Genomic DNA, 24,242 nt, shown 5'->3' on the forward strand with positions numbered 1-24,242 from the left:
AGTTATAAACTATAGACCTTACACAGAAAAAGTTGGCTTTAGGTAAGCAATGGAATCTCGTACTTGTCAATTTGAATCTACCGACGTCGTGTTTCTCTGGACTCAAATCTATTCAGTAATTCGAAAGAAGTATCGGCTTTGTTATTTTCGGCACTTTTATTTTTTCTACAGGCTACCTGTTTCGGTACTAAGTCCTCTCGTGACGCACAGTCGTCAGGCTCGCTTCACAAATATGTGTGTCATATTTAGCGATTTTTCACGAAAGGCCTGCTAGACATTCAGATTCCCCAATTTCAGTACGGTTACTAGGACGCGGTGTATTCAGGGTGTAAATTTTAAGTTGACAAACCAGAATAGCTCGAAAAATAAGCTCCACACGAAAAAACGTGTAGTCTCAAAGTTGATTATTTTCGAAGGGGACATCTGCTGGTGATAAAATTAGGCCAACACATGGATTTTCTTGAATTACAGTGCCAACTACCAAGAATAAAAAGAAATGTTGAAGACGAAATGTACGTGGTTTTTTGTGTAGAGTCTGATTCTGCAATAAAAAATGGAGGGTTCTAATTTGAAATTTAAAGTTTCCTCCCGTCCGACCCCCAGGGAGCTGGGGTGGCGGGCTAATTTTAGCATCAGCAGATGCCGCCTCTAAAATAACCGACTTTTAATTCTGCACATTTTTTCGTGTGAAGCTTATTTTTCGAGCTATTCTGGTTTGTCAACTTAAAATTTACACACTGTATACAAGATTGCTGCCTCTTCGAGGTACCTTAATAAACTAACACGTTCCTACAACACATCTAGAGTCACATGTCTACCTGCAACTACGGGTCGGCAGTGTATGCAGCCACTGTATTATATGCACCTTATTCTCACTACACTATTCACATCTTTTACAGGTGTGACTTTTTAGATAAAATAATTACAAATCAAAAATATTCTCTTCTGTCTGTAGTTGCTGCGTTGGTATAGCGGTACATTACGTGATATTACCAGTAACACAAATTCTGTCGCAACCCATATGTCATTTCAGAACACTCCATTCAATCCATCAGGCCATAAGTTCATAGTTGAATTTTTCATGCTGTTAACCTCAAAACTGAACTTATTCCTTAGGTCATGGTTGACGAAGTACTTTCTGCAGAGACATTAAGAATCTCAGTTTTTCGGTGGATTATAGGATTCTTTCTATCCCTGTTCTTACTGCATCTTTAGTAGCTCACCGTTTCAAAGTCAAAAACATTCTCCATGTAATCTTCCTTTCTTATTTACTGAGTCCTTCATTTCTAGTCATACTCTTAGTCGCAGTGACCTCCTGGAGTGTATTGCCCGTTTGCACAATCAGTATTTTATCAGTTTCATTCTTGGTTTGTAACTGGCTTGTTTCCAAAATTGAATGTTGAAAACTCTCTTCGGGTGCCATACAAATCTTAGGTTAATATGACGAAACCATTTTTTTCTAGGGGCGTAACACAAATGAGAAATTGTAAAAGGATTCCGAAACAGACATTTCTTTAAAGTGCTGGAACGTTAGCATTTGACACCAGAAAGACATTCCTCCAATTTCATTTTTATCTGCACAAAGTCGCCACCACACAGATGAATTCACGTACACCCAATAACACGTACTTCCGCAGTTTTAACAGTAGCGTCGCTCGTGGCTTTACAGCACTGAAAAGGAACGAAAGAGTCTTTCAGATAATGCAGTTAATCTCAGGTTGGACAATGTTCCTGTCAGAGAGAAAAACGACGATGGAACAGAACGCAAAAGGATATTTCATAATTTCGTATCCAGCACCCATTTTTTCGCTGTCGGACGGGAGGTTATAAAATCACCCGAAGTTGTGGCCGTGTTTTATCGCAGACAGTGGTTCCCGGTGCTCATTCCCGACGCCGTGGCCTGCCATTAAATGAATTCGCCAATTCGTGGCGACCGCAAGTCGCCGGAGGGGCAGTAAAAATGCGCCCGCGACGCTTACTGGACCGCAGAGCCTCGGACTCTTTTTCGGCCACGCCACACTCCAGCAGCTATCCAGAAAGAAAGCACGGGTTCGTCGTTCCTCGCCAGCGAAGCGTCACGGCGGCCATCTCACTCCCAGTAAGCCAAACTTGGTCCCGTTGCAAGGTCACCGACGCCTGCTGCTTGTTCTTACCGGTACAGGAGCGTTAAAAACAATTCCATTTTGTCTTACTAACATTCCTTTGTCCACTTTTGAACGTTCTTAACTGATGGTGAAGCTTCCGGTTTGTATGGTCTTAGTCCACACGACGGTGAAAATGGTGCGCGGTACAAGCTCACACGATATTCACATCGCTCTCTGACATTCGACCCGTCTGTCGGCAAGACATAGCGGAACCTGGAGCACCGCTAAAGATGTCCAACACGACTCTGGACGAGACACAAGCAGAAGTTGCATGGAGCACCACTATTAAGTCCAAGGGCTCCAGCAGTAATTGTCCGCAGCTCGTGGTCTCGCGGTCGCGTTCTCGCTTCCCGAGCACGGGGTCCAGGGTTCGATTCCCGGCTACGTTAGCGATTTTCACCTGCCTCGAGATGACTGGGTGTTTGTGGTATCCTCAGGTATCTTCATAATCAATCATGAAAGTGGCGAATTTGGGCTCAGCAAAGGTTGAGAATTTGTACGGGCGCTGATAACCGCGCAGTTGAGAGCCCCACAAGCTAAAAATCGTCATCATCTTCATCAGTAATTAGGCCGGTCCTTAAAGCCTTCACTGTATGATTTTGACTCTTGCCTTATATCTAGCCACATCAGACGTCTGTTCCTCCACTATTTACAAATGCTTCATCATAAATGAATATACTTCCCTGGAAGAAGTGAGGACGAGATAGGTAAAGTAATATAATATTTTAACTATTCAGTGGAAATGAATGAAAGTTCGGAAATTGTTGCAAGAGGTTTCCCAAACGGGCACAGAAAGTTGGATGTAGCCTACAGTGCCAAATGGGGTTAGCGTTGAAGTACACAGCAAATTAAGAAACGGGAAAATATAGAGTTGTCAATCAGCAAGCAGTTACAGTGCACTCCAGTTGTGTTCTTCACTACAGCATGGCCCAGAGACAACATCTGGATGATACCACACGTGGAACAACATCGGGGTTCTGGAACAAAGACCAACTGTGATGAATGTAGTCCGGGAGTTTGGTATCGTTCACAGCATTGTTTCAGTTGCATGAGCAGCGTTCCGAAACACAGGCACTGTTAGACGAAGTAGTGGAGGTGTTCGACCACGGTCAACTAAAGCGGCAGATCACTACATTGTGCAAACTCAGTAATGATCCCACGTCCAACACTGGGGTCATCCATAACCACATATTCGACAGGACTGCAAGACACGCAATCTTACGCTTCACGTTGGTACAACGATTGCAAGCTGGTGGTTTCTTTTGTGTACCCTCGTCGCCAGTTAGTAAAGGCCTTTTTGCTGTGACTTGGAGGCCGAGTTCGTGAGTACGTGTAACGGTTTCTGGTGCTGTACACCGATAAGACAATTTCTCCCTGCCACTATTACACAGCTAAACTCCAGGGTCAGGTAATAGCACAGGATAACGAAAGTTCTATAACACTCCAAGTAATTAGTAACAAAGTCACACAAATGAGTTAAAAGGTTTACTTATGACACATCAAAAAAAGTTTAGCAGCACCCCGGTTGCCAGGTCTCCAGAAGACAGACGTTGACTGCGGATATTGTATCACAGACACAGTCCCTTTGACTGTTCAGAGATGTCACTAAACCCACCCAAAGATGTAAACAACCATACATGAGCAGCTCTTATTAGACGGTGGGGGTCCTACAACAGTTCAATTCCGGTATTTACATACACGGCTAGTGTTGTCTGTAGTACAAGCATGCTTGGACGGTCAATACCGTGGTTCGATAGAGCCGGCTTTGTTACTTTGTGCCAGGAAGGGCTCTCTACAAGTGAAGTGTCCAGGCGCCTCGGAGTAAACCAAAGCGATGTTGTTCGGATATGGAGGAGATACAGAGAGACAGGAACTGTCGATGGCATGCCTCATGCGGCCCAACGGCTGCTACTGCAGTGGATGACCGCTGTCTACGGATTATGGCTCGGAGGATCCCTGACAGGAACGCCACAGAGTTGAATGATGCTTTTCGTGCACCCACAGGACGTCGTGTTACTAGTCAAACCGTGCGCAATAGGCTGCATGATGAGCAACTTCACTCCCAACGTCCATGGCGAGGTCCATCTTTGCAACCACGACACCATGCAGCGAGGTACAGATGGGCCCAACAACATGCCGAATGGACCGCTCAGAATTGGCATCACGTTCTCTGTACACGTGAGTGTTGCATATGCCTTCAACCAGACAATCGCCGGAGACATGTTTGGGGGCAACCCGGTCAGGTTGAGCGCCTTAGACACACTGTCCAGCGAGTGCAGCCAGGTGGAGGTTCCCTGCTGTTTTATGGTGGCACAATGGGGGGCTAACGTACGCCGCTGGTGATCTTGGAAGATGCCGTAACGGCGGTACGATACGTGAAGGCCATAATCCAGCCGATAGTCCAACCATATTGGCAGCATACTGGCGAGGCATTCGTCTTCATGGACGACAATTCGCACCCCCATCGCGCACATCTTGTGAATGACTTCCCTCAGATAACGACATCGATCGAGTGGAGTGGCCAGCATGTTCTCCAGACATGAACCCTATCAAATATGCCTGGAATAGATTGAAAAGAGCTGTTTATGGACGACTTGACCCACCAACCACTCTGAGGGATCTACGCCGAATCGCCGTTGAGGAGTGGGACAATCTGGACCAACAGTGCCTTGATGAACTTGTGGATAGTGTGCCACGACTAATACAGGCATGCATCAAAGCATGAGGAAGTGCTGTTGGGTATTAGAGGAACCGATGTGCACAGCAATATGGACCGTTACCTCTGAAGGTCTCACTGTATGGTAGTACAACATGCACTGTATGGTTTTCATGAGCAATAAAAAGGGAGGAAATGATGTTTATGTTGATCTCTATTCCAATTTTCTGCACAGGTTCCGTAGTGGATTTACGACTTGTCGGAATTATTTAGTGCTTGTAATATAACACAAAAATGGCACTCAGTGGCTAAGTGCATAAGCGTAGGTAAACTTCACAGTACATAGCAAATGCAATTTACAACAACTGTTCATTAAGCGACGCTCTCTGTCTAAGTCAGCCCTGGACGATGATCTTTAACCAAGTGGACGAGAGCAGCTCTTCTACCTTCCAAATAGACTTCTGTCCTTTGTCCGTTGGCAGATTGTACTCGGCCGGCAATTGGCCGAGTCGAGGTAAGTATCTTTATCATCAGCGCGCCACTCGTGGCGCTGGTGGACATCGCGCAAGTGGCGAGTCTCTATGGCTCTCACACCAGCTCGCATCTTTGCGCCTGTGGTGCTTTTGTCCTGGCTCTGTCTTGTTCGGACGACACAGCAGTTTCTTTCTCGGACGATCAGTACACTATGTTCTGTTGATACCCGCACATCGACGGCACCGTCTGCGATTATGCCAAAAGCATAAGGACTGCACCAACGAGGAGCCTGGTCTTGTATGAGAGCAGATTCAGTCTCAGGGCTGATTCTGGACATGCCCTCAAGTAACAAGAGGTGGGAACACGTAATGAACCCAAGAACATTGCCGAAAATGATCATTATGGTGGTCCAGACTTATGGTGTTGCGAGTTGTAATACTGTGTACGTTATTGCGTCAGTGTTCGCCTTTCTCATGTGCGTCTTTTCAACGGTGGATTCGGCTTTGACTTCATTTTTATGGATGACACGTCTCGACAGTATCCATTATTATACGCGTAGGAGCTCTTATGACAAGCTGGCCGGTGTGGCCGTGCGGTTCTAGGGGTTTCAGTCTGGACCGCTACGGTCGCAGGTTCGAATCCTGCCTCGGGCATGGATGTGTGTGATGTCCTTAGGTTAGTTAGGTTCAATTAGTTCTAAGTTCTAGGCGACTGATGACCTCAGAAGTTAAGTCGCATAGTGCTCAGAGCCATTTGAGCCATTTTGAGTCTTATAACAAGAGGATATTCGCTGTATGGACTTTCTTGCCAGTTCCCCCGACTTAAATCCCATCGAGCCCGCCCGCATACGGTGACGACCATCAGCCATCAGTTGTCAACCACGATAGTGGAGGAAGGAATGGAACTTATTAAACTCTGGACGACGGTAGGAGCACGTTTCAGGGTTTCCCTGGTGACCACACATCCTATTAGGAATCGTGTGTCACCTTTTGTAATGTCCAGGTAATCATTAATTGCAGCCACTTCATTGCAGTCATTGTCTTTGTGAGTAAAAGTGTCATTTCTGTTCGTCTCATTGTGTATATTTTTTCGGCTGCCTTCTATACTATACTGCAGCAGTTCTCTCTCTGTACTCGTATGGTCCAAATTTCTTCGAGCTATGTTAAATAGCAGTGACACATCACGCGACAGTCACTGAAGTTATTAAACCACGCAAGGATGTGTATTTTATGAACAGAGTCCGTTGTGTCTCGATTCATAGATTTTCATTTCTGATACGTATTTCGGAGTTAAAGCACCATCATCAGGGCTTTCAAAAATCACGTGAGTATATGCCTCTTGAATTGGTAAAGCAGTTGCACCTGAGAGATGTTGCGTCAGCATAAGGGTTTCCCTGGTGTCCTGCAGCGTCATGCTATAAAATAACTTTCACTGGATAAAACCTAATCTTCGCCCGAGGTTGCAGTGGCCTTCTTTATCTGTAGATTGCCTTTTGCATGTCTGCAGATATTCTCCACGTTATCCGAGTTCTTCCTTTCTTACGGCGCAATAGATGTTTATTCATAGGACTGAACGTAGTGATGCTCTGTCTTACCTCTTCGTGTCCTTCATCTCTTTACAATGTTTGATTCGCTTCTGCTTTATCCAGTGATAGTTATTTTACAATATTATGCATCAACTGGTACTGCTCATGGAGACCTATTCCATGACAGATTTCACAGATAAGCGAAAACAACGTATGATCGCTAGTAAAAACAATCTACAGCTCTATAAATAACCTGCATGTTTTCAGAATCTGCTTCGCTAATTGCTCATGGCCAAAGTAATTGCGACTGTTTGTCTTTCATACTGTAAGAGTCTCACGTAAGTTAGAAGAAAACATTGAAAATAAATACACATTTACAGAAAATCGACTCCATAAATAAGAGAATCTGCAGAGAGAAAATTTACTCTCAAAGGCTGTAATTTCTTACTGCTACGAGAAATTGTGTAAATTACGACTATTATGTTAAAAGGTACCTAATGTTTTCATATTTTATGACAACCTTTACTTTATAACTCGCATTTTGTCCCTGGTCGCTTTGAAATAAATATGTTTTAGAAAAGAATTGTTCGTCCCCGGCAGCTGAAGAGCGCAACAGAATGTCAATCCTAAGTGCCCGGGTTCGATTCCCGGCTGGGTCGGAGATTTTCTCCGCTCAGGGACTGGGTGTTGTGTTGTCCTAATCATCATCATTTCATCCCCATAGACGCACAAGTCGCGAAACGGCGTCAAATCAGAAGACTACCTGACTGGAGGCCCTAGCCACACGATTTCATCATTATTAGAAAAGAATTCTGCGTAGAGCATTACAACGTAGAAACCACAAGAAGTAAGTGTAACAAATAGATACCTCACCCTCCCCGTAATACCCACCAATTTACATGGAGCCCATCACAAGTAACATGTCCTCTCAGCCAATAAGCGCAAGCATTCCCGAAAACAGTAGCAATAACCTAGCAAACGGACGCTGAAAGAATCCTTTTTTTATGTTCTACGTTGTTCCTTAATGGTTTCCATAATCTGGGAAGATGGTGTGACTAATGCGACTGAACTAACTGCTGTTTTTATTGCACCCATATGCGTTTCGCTTCTTTTTATTTCTGAAATACCTCCAGGGGCTTGTAATAATGTTCATATTGTATATAATACCTACGTTATATAATAATTACCGTGTTGTTAATACATCAATGGATTTTGTTAACCTTTTCTTGTTAGGTGAGAAACAACTTTTTTTGTAGCACAAGTGGCGTCAGTTTAAATTACTAATCGTTTTTACTTACGATTTGTGGTCCTAGTAGTACATACGAGTCGTCCTGGACCGGCAGTTAGATTGTTTGCGTACGCCGGACGTCCCATTTTCTGTATTTTTCCTGTCGCCCTGTTTTTGTGTTGTTTTGTTTTGTTTTTGTTAGTTGTAAGTTTGTGTTCTGGAATCTGTATGTAAAATATTCTCGGTTATCTTGCCGCATCAATTAGGGATAAAATCTCGAGCTTTCAACGACAGCCTCCATTGTCATCGTCAGGAGCAACTGACTGTCCTCAGTGCTGCTGTGGTGGACTCATATAGCCTGTGGACGGCTTCTGATTGGTCGGCTTTTAGGTACTGCTGTCGCAGACGGTGTCAATGTCTGCGCTGTTGGTGACACCGCTCCGGGGAAACGAAAAAACTGCAAGGAATGTTTCTACTGCCTCTCTGCATCAAGCGTCCGTTTCGATCCATTGCTCAGATAATATCCGCTATCACGGCTTAAGTTCTTATCGCTCATTCTTATTTCAGCAGCCACCTTAATAACAGAATCTCAGTATGTGGAGGCATGGGACAAAATTTTGGTTTTCTAAAACAGTATTTTATGTTTGTTAGTGAGGCTGTGGTCCGCGATTGCTGATTTCTCTAGTTCTCTGTTTTTAATATCCCGTTGCTGTTATGCACAGTGATCGGATGTGGTACGAATGGTCTTGCCTATATAACTGCTTCCAGGGACCCTGAGGCCGGGATTGTCCTTCACAGGGCACATCATCTCCTAAATTTTCTTAGGAGGACGAAAAATCGGTCTTACACCCCGTCTATCCGGATCTCTTCCTGTTTTATTGGATATAGTGCCATATAATGGAAGAACCGCAATCGGTGGTTCATCTTGTGAGTGTGCAGCATTTTCACCTCTTCTTTTCTTGGAGAACACTACCTTCATATCGCGTGCACCATAACTATTTTCGGAATACGTACTTCAGATGGTTGATTTCGGACTTCAAGTGGTCCTCGTCAGAAACAGCACTGTGTTCAAAACGGCCTTCTTCTGAACAGGATGATGGACATTCTGTGCATTAATGTATAAATCGGTATGCGTCGGCTTGCGATACACATAGAGGCAGAGCATCCCGTCCGCCTGCACTACTAAAACATCTAACAATGGCAACCTTCCTTCTTTCTCCGTCTCGATAGTAAACCGGATGTTTTGATACATTCTGTTCATGTATTTCTTGAATTGTTCGAGAGCTTCTGCTCCGTGTGCCCAACCCTTAAATGTGTCGTCAACGTAGCGATAAAATAAGGATGGAAGTAGGGGAACCGAATTTAATGCATGTTACCCAAAATTCTCCATAAGAGAGTTAGCCAATGATGGAGACAATGGAGAATCCATCGCCATACCGTCCGCCATTTCACAAAATTTACTACCATACAAGAAGTAGGTGGTCGTCATTACATGCTGGGACAACTTTATTGTTTCAGTAGGAAAAAGATCTACGTCTATATGGATAATCTTCAAGTCACATTTAAGTGCGTGGCAGAGGTGTCATCCAATCACTTTCAAAATTTTCTATTATTCCAATATCGTACAGCGCGCAGGAAGAATGAACACCTGTATCTTTCCGTACGAGCTCTGATTTCCCTTATTTTATCATGGTGGTCGTTCCTCCCAATGTATGTCTGTGTCAACAAAATATTTTCGCATTTGAAGGAGAAAGTTGGTGATTGGAATTTCGGGAGAAGATTTCGTCGCAACGAAAAACGCCTTTATTTTAATTATGTCCAGCCCAAATCCTGTATCATTTCTGTGACACTCTCTCCCATATTTCGTGATAATACAAAACGTGCTGCCTTTCTTTGAACTTTTTCGATGTTCTCCGTCAGTCCTAGTCGGTTAGGATCCTACACCGCGTAGCAGTATTCTAAAAGAGGACGGAAAGGCGGAGTGTAGGCAGTCTCCTTAGTAGATCCGCAACCATTTTCAAAGTGTCCTCCAGAGGAACATTTATGAACAGCGATACAACATCCAAGCTGACTAAAACGTTATTTGAACCAACTCTAATTTTCTTGATGAACATCTGGGAGTTTTTGATGTGATGTTCACAACGGCCGGCTATAGGAGTCATTAATTTTCTAAGGTATTTGGCCATCTTATAGGTGTGAGAACCAATTGCGCTGACAATCGGTCTCAAGGAATAAAAATTCTTGTAGATCTTCGATAATTCGCACAATCTGGGAGGTCTATGATCTCGGACTCTGAGATTTTTTGTAAACCATCTGGTAGACCGGAAATCTTCAGTAGCTCCGTAGTTGTTCTGCTTTACGTCAAAGTTGGGTCCCGCTAAAGACAGTTGTCCTTGCTGCCCTCAGATAGTGACGTCATTTTGCTGTGATACTCGGTAGTATTAAGAAAGACGGTGGCATTCCGTCTGTCAGTTGGTAATACGACAAGATCTTCATCTCTCCGAATCAAGTGGAGCCCTTCTCTGTGCTCTCTACTGATAATAGATTCGGAAGGCTTAAAAAAGAGTAACTGATGATAAGTCTCACTTCGTCGGCGTTGTCCTGTGCAAGATGCCGCACTGCCTGTTCTGCTCCACTGATGAACTCCACGCTCGCTATAGCATGAGGTGTATGAGCAAAATTCTAACTTTTATTAACGGCCGAGAAGGCTCCCTTGTCCAGGTTCTTGTCCGACAGGTTGACTCCGATCTTTGCATAGATGCAAACGCTCAACTTTCTTTACTTGTTCAGCCGATGTATTGCTAATATGAAATCTTTGATGAACAGCCGTCGTCATATAGACCCACTCCGAGTCAAAAGGTGAGAGAATTGTAGAAAACAAAAAATGGGAACTGTATAGACTGCTTTCATTAAAATCCAGTTCGTACCTTGCGTGAGGTAACCTTTCTTTGACGATCGCCAGGCTGGTCTTCATAATATATTCTTCATTCCAACCGACCTGTTATGGTGTTTAACCACAGCAGACGTAGGCACATTCTCCTTATCACGACAGCGTTGCAGAAATGCCAAATTACTCCGCAACTGCGCATATTTGAGGAACCTCCCAAGCACTGTCCTCCCCATAGAGAAAAGTAATATGAGAACGAAGTGTTTCGCGACGGCACTGATATGTAAAACATTCTCGGTTTCCTTTCCCGCGAGTATGACGATGGAGGTTATCGTCGAAAGCTCGAGATTTTATTCCTAATCGACGATGCAGAAAACCGAGAATGTTTTACATATCTGTGCCGTCACGAAAGATTTCCTTCTCATCTGTATGTAGTTTGAACAACACAATATATTACATTTGTTTTCAAACTGCACGCAGATACCACAACACAAACAAGAGACGAATAAAAAAAAACACAGTCGGTTGCAACATTACATACAGTAGAAAAGGCAAACGAAAGCGCAGTGAACAGTGGAGGTGACATACAAAGTCGATATGTGTTCCTTCAACATAGAAAATCGGACATATTGGATACGCAGACTATGTAACTGCATCTCGAGGACAGCACATATTCACTAATAGGACATCAAACTGTAAGCAGAAACAAACAGTAATATAATCTCACGAAACCTGCTATAAAAAAGTTTTCTGTTACTTACGAACAAGGGACAACAATAAACTGTAATGTTGTTACAAATCTGTGGTTATTATATGACGCAGTTATTATATGCAAAAATAGACATATATTACTGGCCACTGAGTATGCGTCACAAGTAAAAAAAAAAAAGCAAATCGCGAACGACGTAATAAAAACACCCTTCCATTTACTTGCATTAGACGAACGACATCCCAAGTTAAAGGACTGTCGATACCTTGATGTAGTATAAAAATAATTGCACTAAGATAATACTGCATTAACAAGCCGCCAAGTACCTCTGATAACAACAGTTTCATTTTATGTCTAATATTTTCGTTCAAATATGCACTGTTAAGTAATTCACGTTAGTTGCCGATGACGAACTACACCAAAATACCGGTTGTCCTAGAGACGGCTGACAGCTATAAGACCTCTGCATGTGTTATTAAGGTCCATATTTTGTTAAAACGTTGTGAATGCCATGACTATAATCCCAAAACTTTGTATATTTCCCAGTAAATTTTTACGTGTCTTCCAACAGAAAATGAAATGAACCCAATGATGGTATTGACACATCTCCGAATCGAGGGTGAAAAAAGAATGAAATTGTCATTCCTCAAGTCAAAAGTCTTTTCCAAAACATGCATCATGATAATGGTAGGAAAATCGCAGCCCACAGTCCAAATGTGATTACCCGAAATTACTGCGTACGGCAGGAAGGGCCATAGTTATTATGGTTATTACACACACAGACCGAACTGCAAATATATTTCAAAACAATCGCGATGTCTACGGCACTCTAAATCTCATTGATGAACAGAGCAATCTGAGTTGTATAAGATCTTTTCTGGAAACCATATCGATTTTTTATGGAAGATATTTTCGTTTTCGAAAGAGTCGTAAAGTTGCAGCCAAATATGAAGAATGTGATCACAACGAGTTTCTGTGGGACTTTATCAAGCAGATGAAGAAAGTCAGACCAAGACTAGGTGAAAGCTGAAGATTTGTAGAGTTGCTCCCCACTGGCTATGAAAGGTACAACGGACGAACCAATGGGAGTAAGCCATAGGAAATGAAGAACAAGGACCGAACACTGTGCGAGACAGTGCTTTTCGGCTGGAGTAGCATATTTGTTACGCCATTGTGTTATCTGTCTCAGAGGCCTCACGTGGCGACAACCATCTTTTTGATTCATCACAGTCGTACGTGGCCAAATTTTACTGCCCAGTTATGAAAATTATTTCTTCTTTATCTATTTTTCGCAGATAGTCTTTCGATTTACTGTCAGATGACGTGAAATTTATCTGTCGCTATACAGACTTATTTCAACGATTTAAAATTGTTTTGTGGTCGATCGTTATTTAAAATTGTTTTGTGGTCGATCGTTAAGTCCTTGTAAATTATTTGGCTGAAGATGTGGCGTCGTCGTTCCACTTACCTCGTCATTTCATAACTTATCCAGCGCTCTGTTGAGAAAACTGAGGTTCCTCTTTGACGCCAAAATTTCCAGATAGAAACCGTTTTAATCGGAGTTATGCATCCCGTACTTAAACCATATAATGTTCAAGGTCGTTTTAGACTTTCCAAATGTATAGATTTTCTTCTTCGTTTTCACAATGATTCAAGGCACATAACCCACGTTGGCTACACTGCGCTTGGTTAATCCCAGATCGAGGTCATCTTTCCAGATTGCAGTAATTACAAAGCCGTCATCTGCCAGATACAAACTTCCTCTATAATCCTTTACGTTGTATTCGTTTTTTTCCAGGATTACGATAATATTAACTCGTATATCTAGCAATAAACGTCTGTGCTCATTGTTCTTTATTTGTTTAACGTAAATAAAATTATTTGAATTTTCTGTTTTCAGACACTTTATTTATTTTATGTTTAACTTAATAAATGGCAATTCTCTGGCCATCTTCTGGTTTTTATTTATACAGAAAATTGTTAGTTAGAATGAACTTTCTTAACCGAATTAACGCAAAACTTTTTACCTACTACTACCAGCTGCAGGGGCAGTTGGGGTATACTAATGAAATGGGGGGAGGGGGGCAGTGGTTGGCCGAAAATTCTTATCAAGTGGTGTCTTCTGCTGGTGTGAAGCTGTGTCTCGTTGTTTATTATGGTGTACACCACAGCCTATGTGGGATGCAGATAGTTTTGCATCAGTTGTTATGGTGTGAAACTCAAGTGACACAGTTCTTTATTTGACAAAAGTTCACTTACGATTTTGGTTTCCAAAAGCTATGTTTGCATCATTGGTACACTGGCGGAACCGTTGTGGGTCATTAAACTATTGCACTATGACCTCGGAGCATGTGAATGAGTATGGACTGTCGGATTTTACATCGATATTCGCTATGCTGGTAGTCTGGTCGTCGTTTGTTTCACATTGGCACATATTACATCTATTGTAGTAGAACTGGCTTACGACTACTGAAGAATTTTGAGTTCTTGAATTCTGTTATTTCATTAAGTGTATTGTCTCCATATTTCGTATTATGAATGAAAATTTCTATTTCGTGCATGATATCCATTCTTTTGCTTTTTCGGATTTTGTGCAAATTCTCGAAACTGCTTTCGATGTCATAGCGTGTCTTGTGTCTATAATGTGTGTTGGTATTGCTAATTTGTTTCATTTACCCAGTCTGAAGCAGTCTCAAAATTATTTAAATCGAATTATGAAATTCCTTCCTGTTTGGTTTATTCGATATTTATTGAATTGGTTGCTGGTAATTTTGTTAATGCCAGATGCATTAAGATCTGTATCTGGTGGTTTCATACTTTGAATAGGCTGCTGGTGCTTAATTTTACATTTTTGTTTTTAGTAGGCTTGCTACTTTGTCAGATATTATACCACGAAACGGCATTTTGCATGTTTAACTGCTGGGTGCTGTCATTTGTGAGTGTGGTTTGATGTTGTTTGTTGTTTATCTGTTGTGACATTATATTAATAATTGAAGGATCGTATACATTGTACATTTTATGGTATCTATTTCGTGTTGGAGTTCAGTATGTTCAAATGGAAATAAATGGGCTCTTTATAACACCGATGTATATGCAACTTTTTTATAGGGAGGTGGGACGTGTGGAGAAGTTTGGGATGATGGTGTCTGTACCAGTAGGTTTTGTATAAATATTGAAAAACATATTTTAGTTCAGTTTTGTATTTTAATGTCAAGAAACAGTCAACAGTAAACAAAAAATTCTATATTAACCAAGTTTAAAAATATTTGCTTAGACTACCTCAAAACGGGCAGAAAACACTCGAAATGCGTTGCGTTATTTTAAATTAAACATAAAACAAATTAAGTGATTGGTAGCAGAAAAAAAAGATAATCAATTATTGCATACAGTCACGGTTCCCAAACGCAGGCAGTAAGGCAACAAGTAAATAAAATTATGTTTTAAAATCATTTTATATGTTTCTTTCTCTAAATTACCGTGTAAATTTCATTTGATGGAAAATTCTATAAATGATACTAGCAAAACATCGTACTTTATGATATCCACTATGTTTTACGGAGCTATGTCCACTAACCCTTTTCGTTACATATACAAAATCTCTTCTACATTTTAGATACGTCCCTTAAATATGGTTGTCAGGTTCGGGAACAGAAATTTTCTTACGGTGATCATATTGTAACAATGTGATTGCTGCTGTACAAGGGATGATTTTAAACCAGAGTTGCGAGAGTCACCGGCCAGCATGTGACTGATTTGCTATATAAGAATTTTACGTATATCATACCACATCCTGAACATAGCATTCCTAGAAAAAGATAAATCACTCGGCTGCCATTGCTTCTTTCTTTCCGAATGAGGAAGTTGTGACCCACAATTCTTTTCCCATCAAACGGCACAATTAACACCATCATATTTCTGCGAGTCGCAGCCTGCTTTCGAAGACTACGAACTTATGCCACTCATTACATATACTGCTTCATCTTTTTTAATACAGCGTCTGTACTCCCATCTCTTGTCTCTTTTAACAAGTTATGAATTTAGACTTCAATAGACAACACCCTTTAGGACGCATGAAAAGACTAGAAGTGAAAAATGCCGCAATAACCATGTCAAAATTGCGAGAAGGCATAATCGAGGTGATTCCCCTCAAACCGCATGTTTAGCCGGTTGTTTTGTTCCTTTCACCTTTCCTCTCCCTGGACCAGATGGATTTCTTCTGCAAACTAACACGAAAGCCTGTGGTAAGCTAAAATTTTCAATACAGCTGTCTCATTAATAGACAATTAACTACCTACATCAGCAAACACACAAACCATACAGCCATTGGATTTTGATAAAAAATTTGAGACATTGCAGTGTGTCGCTTCTTCTAGCGGACGGCAATTTTTAGCGCACAGTTCAATCGTAGTGCGTGAAGTATTGTTTCCGTTGTTGGTAGCTGTTAAGGCCATATGCCGCCACTAACGTACTTACAAGGACTGCTGTGCCGCTCCCATGTAACACAGAGTAACTGCAGTTGTCAAAAATATCCTAGCCGACTGGGACGAGAAGCGAAAGTCATGCCTTGTTAATTACAAACATTTTCAGAGAAGAGGGGTTGTTGCTGTCAATGCCTAAAGGCCGATCAAAATGAGTTTACGAGTGAACGTTGCAAAGTGAACTTCTTGCAAACGACATTTAGAGTAGGATTTATCGCAAAAAGCAACTGCTCACATCGACGAATAAACATGTATATCTTCAGTGCGCCTAAACACGATAGGTCTATTTTACATTCTGTTACGACACTAAGTCGACCAATCTTACTGCTCAGATCCCACACAACCTCCAGACACGTACACACCACTGCCATGACTTCCGTTGGAGAGTCATATGGTCGCTGGTACCAGTTCTCCACAACACCCCCCCCCCCCCCCCCCAAAAAAAACAAAGAAAACAACACACCACAAATGAATTATTCGAATGAGACGGAAAACAACAGATGTGATTTACGTGTACAAACAAATCATTGCAATTTCAGTGAAATAGGATGACTTATTGAAGAGAGAGAGCTCCACAAATTGAGGAAGACAATAATGCTTTGGTCCACCTCTGAAAATAAATCAAGCAGTTATTCGCCCTGATAATGACTGGTATAATGAGAGTACGTTGATTCACCAGCAAACGGTGCACCTCCATTCACGGTGTATTCATTAGCCGCCACTAAAGGAGCGGCTGGTTAAGTTATGCCTCGGTGCTATGCCTCCAGAAGCAACTTTCTCTGTCTCTCCATATTCTCCCGTAACCATTTCTTCTGCTCTTTTCCCTACAACTGCATTCCAGTCCCCATCAGTATTAGATTTTTATCTCTGTTTCAGTATCCTCCGGAAAACTCAGGAATACAGAAACATAAATCGCTGAGGAATGAAATAAATAGGAATTGGAGGGAAGCTAACATGAAATGGCCGATTGAAAAATGTGTAGCAAACGAAAAAGAAATGATTGTCGGAAGGACAGACTCAGCATACAGGAACGGCAAAACAACCTTGGTGACATTTAAAGCAGGGGTGGTAACACTAAGAGTGAAATGGGAACTCCACTGTTAAAAAATGCAGAGGAGAGAGCCGATACGTGGAAAGAGTACACTGAATGCCTCTATGAGGGTGGAGATTTGTCTGATGTGGTAGAAAGACACAGAAGAATGTAAAAGAAAATTGAGGGTGTGCCAGATGACGACCAGTTTGGATTTAGAAAAGGTAAAGGCACGAGAGAGGCATTGCTGACGTTGCGGTTGATAATGGAAGCAAGACTAAAGAAACATCAAGGCACGTTCATAGGATTTGTCGACCTGGAAAAAAGTTCGACAGTGTAAAATGGTGTAAGATCTTCGAAATTCTAAGAATAATTGGGGTAAGCTATAGGGAGAGACGGGTAATATACAATACGTACAAGAGACAATAGGGGATAATAAGAGTGTACGAGCAAGAACTAAGCGCTCGGATTAAAAAGTGTGTGTCAGGGCTGTAGCCTTTCGTCCCTACTGTTCAATCTCTACATCGGAAAAACGATTATAGAAATAAGAGAGAGGTTTAGGAGTGGAATTAAAATCGAAGGTTAAAGGTTATCAGTGATACGATTCGCTGATGACATTGCTATCGTGAGGGAAAGTGAAGAAGAATTACATGATCTGATATATGGAATGAATAATATAATGAGTACAGAATACGGATTGAGTGTAAATCGTAGAAAGACGAGAGTAATGAGAAGCAGCAGAAGTTTGAACACCAAGAAACATACCATCAGGATTGACGGTCACGAAGGAGATGAAGTTAAGGAATTCTGCTACCTAGGTAGCAACATAACCAATGACAGAGGGAGCAGGAAGGACATCAAATGCAGACTAGCACTGGCAAAAAGGGCATTCCTGAAGAGAAGTCTGCTAGTATGAAACACAGGCCTTAACTTGAGGAAGAAATTTCTAAGAAACTACGTCTGGAGTTCATCATGGTAGGGTAGTGAAACATGGACTGTGGGAAAACACGAACAGAAGAGAATCGAAGCATTTGAGGTGTAGTGCTACAAACGAATGTTGAAAATTAGGTGGACTGATAATGTAAGAAATGAGGAGATTCTGCGCAGAATCGGAGAGGAAAGGAATATGTGGAAAACACTGATAAGGAGAAGGGACAGCATGACAGGACATCTGTAAAGGCATGGGGAAATGACTTCGTAGTAGTAGAGGAGACTGTAGAGGACAAAATCTGTAGAGAAAGGCAGAGATTGGAATACATCCAGCAAATAACTGAGGTCGTAGGTTGCATGTGCTACTCTTAGATGAAGAGGTTGGCTCGGAAGAGAAATTCGTCACTGGCCGCACCAAACCAGTCAGAAGACTGATGACCCAAAACAAAAATTGAGTGACAAAGTTGTTGGATGATATGTTGCCAAATTCTGTCCAACTGGTGCTTTAGATCGTCAAAATCACGAGATTGTTGGAGGCCCCTGACCATAACGCTCCTGAAGTTTTCAATTAGGGCGAGATTCGGTGACCTTTCTGACCAAGGGATGGCCTGACAAGCACGAAGACAAGTAGTAGAAACTCTTTCCGTATGCAGGTGGGCTTTATCATGCTGAAATTTAAGCTCAGAATAGCTTATCGTGAATCCAACTAATCGGGGCGCAGAATATCGTCGAGGGTGCTTCGATTGACAGCCAACGGGGTCCTGCTATTAAAAGAAATGGCAGCCTAGACAATCACTACCGGCTGTCGGATCGTGTTGGGGGCGAGAGTCCGGTTGGCATCCCACCGCCGTCCAGGACATCTACACTCAGGTCTTCGTCTTGGAACTGTGCAGTGAGCTTATCAACCATGCAGGAATTTTAAGGAAAGTTCGACCGGCGAATTGCACATTGCAGTGAACGCGTTAAAATCTATGATTTAAATGAGAATGTTTAAGGTTAGTGTTTACTTGTATTCATAACGATTAAAATAATAAGTTTATTGTTGCAGTAAATAAAATGTCGTGTGGCTAAGCCCTCCCGTCGGGTAGACCGTTCGCCGGGTGCAAGTCTTTCTATTTGACGCCACCTCGGAGACTTGCGTATCGATGGGGATGAAATGATAACGATTAGGACAACACAACACCCAGTCCCTGAGAGGAGAAAATCTCCGACCCAGCCGGAAATCGAACCCGTGCCCTTAGGATTGACAGTGTGTCGCGTTGACACTTTTTTTTCTTTTTTTTTTCTTTTCTTTTTTTTGCGCACTTTGTTCGTTTTCGTTCGTTGCATTTGCTCGGAGCGGACGTCGTAAGACATCCCTTTAAGTTCGTCGTTGATCATTAACTCAGTTTTTTTTTTATTATTACAGAGCTACCGTGCTGGCGTCCACTTAGCTACCGGGGGCGGACGTTGTTGGCACAGACTTTTAGCAGTGAAGTTGTTATGCCAGTCAAAATATACATTCAAAAAACTTGCGGTATGGAAGAGAATAATTGAAACAAAAATGATATTGTCTTTCTATGTGTGTTACGATAACGTATTCATCCGAATGCAGAGAACGTAATAATAATGAAACGGAAGTCTCTTTTAGTCAATGACTCATACCTGCCACGGTGCTTTTTACTTAAATATATGTTCTCTCCTTGAAAATACGGGCAACGTGAACATCGCATACATGTTGTCGAGGCATTCTCGATAGCCTTGGTGCAGTGGTCTGCCATCAAGATGCGACATACCTGTTCCCAAAAAATTCCACCTTTCATGGCCGGCCCCATAGATTTCATTTTAGTGTTGACATATAGAGTAGTCATAAACGTGCCTACTGTCGAAATTTTAAAATTGAATTTTCTGATCCAGAAAAACGTTTTGAAATGAATATTTTAGTTTGTTTGTAACATAATTATACCGCAAACAGTTCTGTTTTGTAACGTGAGGGGACTATATGTGCAGTCTGTGGCAACTGTGTCACCAGTGAACTTTGCAGTACTCGTCCCCAGTACCATTACGAGAGTTGTGCTCCTTCAGCGCGGTTTGGACAACAATTACGTACGATCAGAGGCTCCGTGTAGTCACTCCTGAGGCAGCGAATGAGAAAGGCATACGTCGCAGTGAACGTCGCAGTGATTAAAGTACTCTCTACACTCTGGAACAAGTTTCTAACTGCAGGAGTAGTTGGTATCGTCAGAGAAGTGGCCGTCGGAGAAAAACATGCAAGTAAGGAAGATGGCACCCACTTCCCAATGCGACACGTTTACGGCGGAAGTTCCAAACACCTACGGGAATGCAGCAGTAAACACAAACGATACGAAATAGGCTCCAGGAGCAGGGATTACGTGCCAAAAGACCTCTCAACGCTCCTGCTCTAAATTGGCTTCGTAGAGGAGCTTGTGTCGTATCGGCAAGAAACCATTATTTCTGGACGTGTCAGCAGTGGCGCACAACGATCTTGTAACCTCCCCACAAAAATATAATATAATATGAATAATACTCTCATTTAGCGTAACTACCCAACGGTGAAAATATAATGCAATGTGACAAACCTATAACCTTTCAATAATTGACAGTCAAGTTAACCTGGTAAATTTTGGACGTCAGCAATGCTGCGTCATGGCCCTGATACATCATTCTGAATAAGCTGAAAAATCTTACCTTAATTAGGTCGCCGGATAACGCGTATATATCTGCTCCTATAATAAATTTTTCCTGGCGCAGCTAAGTGCAATGCTGGCCGATAGATTTGTCTTATAAAAAAGGAAAGAACTGACTTTTTCTTTTCAATAATCGGGATGGCCAAGGATTGGAGAAATTATTGAATTGTTTAAATTGAGATTAATGTCAAAAGTTACTTTTTATGAGAAAGATTATTATTAACAGATTTTTTTAAACATTTACATGGGACTTGATTAACAATACTACATATGCGCGAGGCTGCTTTTACCTTATACTACAAGGCTCAGGCTCTGCCATCGCTGCACACGACCGGCCCAGCCATCACGATACACCAGACCAGACTGCTCGCTACCAACAACTAACTGCTACTGCTACACAGTTCCTACTGCAGTCAATACTGCTCTTTGGTCTCAGATTCTCTTCTAGCTTACATATCGCAGGCAGCGCGTGAGCAATACATCGAAATTACATCAGCTCGATTGCGCTAGCAACAAATTCTTTAATTATGGACCTCTTACAGTCTCTTCTGACACCCGTATCCGTCTCCATCCTGACGGTACTGACGTAGAGGCAACGAGGACAAATTTTACACCCCAGACTTATTGTAGACCGTCACCGTTATCAAGGTGGTTCACTCATGTATGGCCGCAAGACATCCCTTATGCCAATACATGGGAAATTGACATTATAGCATGGATTGTGACTCCGTTTGATGAAAGTATCGGAGAGGGATTCACGCTGATGGACGACAATGCGCGCCGCCATTGCCACAGTCTTGTGAACACCTTCCTATTGGGGCATACAAACAGCCATATGGGATGGACGCATATCTTCAACAAGTGAAAATGCATGAACTATGCTAAAATGAGGAATTGTCAATCGTGCTGTCGCGCTGACGACCGCAAGCAAGCCGCTGTGGAGCAATGGAGCAATACCAGCAGTATTACCTTCAAGTAATCAAAAGCGTCTCCAGTTACGAGAGGGGCAATTACTTCACAAACAACGTGTTATGCTAGATTTCAGTCAGACGAAACTCTAATGTCTGCAGTGGAATCTTTCGTAAGGTTTCCTTATCTTTCTTTTTTCGTGTTTATCAATTGTAAATGTGTATATCTTATTTATTTTGTTTTGTTTCCTAGAATGTCCACTATTGACTATAAAGCAGAATGCAGCATTTATTTTGACCACTTTAGCTTGACTTAACGCTTAAGTCAAACCTTCTAAGATCTAGTCGGTCTGGAATGTAAGTCACTCAACTTGGTCTCACTGACAGACATCGAGAACACCATGTAGTGCTCTGTTCTGGAGTCAAGCCATAGTTCGTTATTGTCCTTCTGTCACTCCCATCCCCAAATCTAACTTGCCATGATCCTCACTTATAACGTGCCACAGATGTCTACAGTAAACGTCTTATTACTATACTAAAAGATCATCATTTACTGTAAAATATATAAAGTGTTTTTATATATAAGACCATAATTTCTTTATCTCAGTGCTTAGGGCATAAGTGAAACAAAGTATGTAACATCTTCCCATTACGGAATGTAGACAATGTCGCATATTGAGGCCTGGATCAGTTCTGGAAGCGTGGACGGATAGTAAAAATAGGTAATCCGCTTTTGAGTCCCACTCTAGTACAGACATTCTTGTGTCACCAATAGGTTTTATATCTAGACGCAATAATGCCAAAGAATTCGCAATCAGGAAACAAATTTTCTAGTAAAAAACGTAAAGCAGTCATCAGTCCGAAGGTTGACAGGGAATCGAACCTTAGAACTTTCGATTTGTAGTGTACTACTTTATCATCCTTTTTTTAATGAACTAAAACCTGTATTTCCTTCGAAGCGTTAGTTATGATTGATCTCACTCTGTGAGAGCTTCAAAGTTCGTCCTCTCGGAGGTATTTTGTCCGGTTTATTGGATGTCTGCTTTCTGCTTCTCTTAACTTTGAAAGGGCCAAAGACGCAAGTAGCGTGGTTTGCAAATAAAGTGATCTTCCGGAGTGTAATTGAGTTCTTCCCAATAGAAGTAATAAAAATAAAACTCTTCCTTTTTTTGTCAGCCGTCTCTTCATGAGTATACCTGGAGTGACCAGCTGATGGTATTACTGAAGTAAAACTCTTGAACACAAGACCACTGAGCAGAGAAATACAGCATTCGAAAAGTATCTGTACCAAAGTTTGAGAAACACATGTGTCATGTAATTAACTTAAGAATTAGAACAGTAAATATCCCTCCCAACTAACACAGCGATGAAATTTACACAACATGAAATCAAAATTTCCTCTCTTCATTATCAGCAGTATATTTACTACTACGGCTACGAGCGCACGTCGACTGACTATCGTATGCGAGTGCATAAAGGTGGGTAATATTGTTTCATTATGCCATTTCTGCCAGCGTTCGGGAATTTAGACGTTCTGTTATTTATTTTGTTCTTAGATAGTCTTTCCATTTCTGTCTTTCCTTATAGCTACTTGCTCGTTCTACCTGTCGATTCAGGCAGGCACTGCCAACCTTCGAGCGTGCTCTTTTATGTGGCTGGAAGGTCCTCTGCAGGCGACCAGGCAACAAACCCTTTCACGCAATCGCGCAAAAGTTTCTCTCTCTTTTTTTATGTGACGTTTTGCAAACCTACAAAATTAGGATCGCACATGAAATATTTTTAATCTCGATTGATTACTAGTTTCGGCTAACAATCTTGCTGTTTTCAGACCTTAAAAAGTTCTTGATCACTGTTGGTGCCATTATGGCTTCACACACAAAATCTTTCTCAAAATGACAACATACAAACATGACATAATTAAAAACAGTGTGTCGTCGTCAGTGGTTAGTGTAATTGAACGATGGTCATAAAACAAAGACGACGTTATACCGTTACAGCTTAGTAACTGTCACAATCTGTATTTACATCAGTTCTTGATGATGACCTCTGTTACGAATTGATCTAAATGCTGGCCCCTGTGTGCGAGCGGTTCTAGGCGCTTCAGTCCGGAACCGCGCTGCTGCTACGGTCTCAGTTTCCAGTCCTGCTTCGAGTATGGATGTGTGTGATGTCCTTAGGTTAGTTATGTTTCAGTAGTTCTCAGTCTAGGGGACTTATGACCACAGATTTTAGGTCCCATACTGCTTAGAGTCACTTTTTTTCATCTATATGCTGATCGTGACAGTTACTAAGTAGTAACGGTATAACGCATTTGTTCTCTTATCATCGTTCAACAAAACTGGCCACTGACGATGAACATCTGTTTTTAATTATGTCATGTACGAATGAGGTCATTTTAAGTAAGATTTTGTGTGTGTAGCAGTAACAGCATCAATACTAATCAAGAATGTTTCATGATCTGAAGATGACTAGGTTGTTACTCAAAACTTGAAATCGGTCTAAATTTAGAAGATTTCATGCGCGGTCTTGACTTCATCGGTTTTCAATTCCTAACATATTTTTTTTTTTAATTTAAGAGCTTTCAGC

The sequence above is a fragment of the Schistocerca gregaria genome, chromosome 4, assembly GCF_023897955.1.
Source record: "Schistocerca gregaria isolate iqSchGreg1 chromosome 4, iqSchGreg1.2, whole genome shotgun sequence".
Classification (NCBI taxonomy): Eukaryota; Metazoa; Arthropoda; class Insecta; order Orthoptera; family Acrididae; genus Schistocerca; species Schistocerca gregaria.